The sequence below is a fragment of the Aplysia californica genome, unplaced genomic scaffold, assembly GCF_000002075.1.
Source record: "Aplysia californica isolate F4 #8 unplaced genomic scaffold, AplCal3.0 scaffold00939, whole genome shotgun sequence".
In the NCBI taxonomy this organism is placed as follows: Eukaryota; Metazoa; Mollusca; class Gastropoda; order Aplysiida; family Aplysiidae; genus Aplysia; species Aplysia californica.
In genome coordinates this window covers 197,738-199,600 of record NW_004798209.1, presented here as the reverse complement: position 1 = coordinate 199,600, position 1,863 = coordinate 197,738, and positions in this window count along the sequence as shown.

Genomic DNA, 1,863 nt, shown 5'->3' with positions numbered 1-1,863 from the left:
AGAGAGAGAGAGAGAGAGAGAAAGTGAGAGAGAGAGCGAGAGAGAGAGAAAGACAGAAAGTGAGAGACAGAGAGAAATTGAGAGAGTGTGGTGAGACAGATTGAAAGAGAGAAAGACAGACAGACAGAGGGAGAAAAAAGGCTGAACCCGTGGTTTTATGCACCCTGCATAATTTAGCAAAATTTGATCATTTTTTGCATAATTTCTGATTATTTTCCTTCACCTTTCTTTGTTAAAATTAACAGAATCGCATAATTTCACCTTTTTGGGCTCAGTTTGCATAATTTTTTAATCTATTTTGCATAAAACTGTGGGGACAGTAAAGGGAAGAGAAAGAGAGAAGTAAGAAATGCATAAGACCATTTATTTAAAAAGAGTTTGTAGATAGCGTCATGCGAGGGGTGCGGTGAGGTGTGGGGTGGAGGGCAGAGAGAGAGAGAGAGAGAGAGAGAGAGAGAGAGAGAGAGAGAGAGAGAGATAGCAAAGTGTGAAATTAATTATTTGTAAAAAGACACTATGGTAACCCCTGAAATGTAAAAAAAAAACTATAAAAATTCGTGATATAATCAACAAAAACAGTTTTCTGAAACCTCGAAGCATTTTTGACGTCATATATTTTTGTGAAAATCTTTCACAAGTAGAGATTTTCCCGAAACAGGAATTGACATCTCTATAGCCAAAGAGTTTCACCCATCGACTCGTGTATGAATGACGCAAATAGATAAGCTCTCCTTTCGAGCTACCGACTTGAGATACTAATAATCTTGCTTTCGGTGATCGACAAACTGCATTCCATATAGAAGATTCACATGAGCAGCCTTAGCCTTAGCCTCCAGCCCATAATAACGAGATGTGAACAATCCCAACAGCTGTTTTGTAAAATTTCCCAGCCATTCTGCAGTCCGGATCGTGACAGACGAGCTGTAAAGTTTCCGCCGCGACCCCGCTCAGTTCAATAGCGGACCTGGAATGGGGCGTGAACCGAAGCCGCTGACGAAGCAAGCAACAACCTCTTCCCCGGGCAAAACGGGAAATACCGGGGCCGAGAGAATAGAGAATGAGCTCGCCATCCATAAAACCCAAGGAATAGAGAAGCCTAAAAATAGAACGAAAACTTCGACCAATGAAATTGCGTCTATATTTAGAAATCTATTTTTGGAGCAACTGTTCCGCACGTTTGCCTCGTCACTCCCTCCCTCCCAGGCCCCCGTCTCTCATGAACTGTCCCGCCTCTCCAATTGAGGCCCCTGCCTGCTCCTTCCCAGCCCCCCGCAAACCATTCCCTCCCCCCTCCCCCGCCCCCCTCTTTTCCGGCCACAGTGACAGATAATTCCCTGAGTCATGAACTGTGATAGCAGACGTGAACTGCAACTACTGTCACTATGTTTACCTTTCCGGTTTTCAACATCGCCTCGCCTCATTAGCCCTGAAGAACAAGAAATCTAGATCTAGATAATGTAGGTCTTGACTCTCTCAGGGCGTAGCAGATACATAAAAAACCGATAATGATGAAGAAAATCAGTAGTGTAATAATCTGTATGAAAAACGAAGATATGTTTCTTATTTACAAATTTACAAAGTGATCCAAATCAGTGCATCTTAATTGTTGTTTGATTATATAATATCAGCATTATTATCCGACCTCGCCTCGCCTCGCCTCAGCCTTGATAGTAGAACAAGAAATCTAGACCTTAACTTTGAATGAAGTCCGTAGCGGGTATATATTTTTAAAACAATGTTATTAAATCCGATCAACAGAGGCCATGTGGCGGCACATTCAGAACCATTATATATCTACACAAATATTATGACAAACGCAAATTTGCATTATATTTCACAGTACACACACACATATATTATATA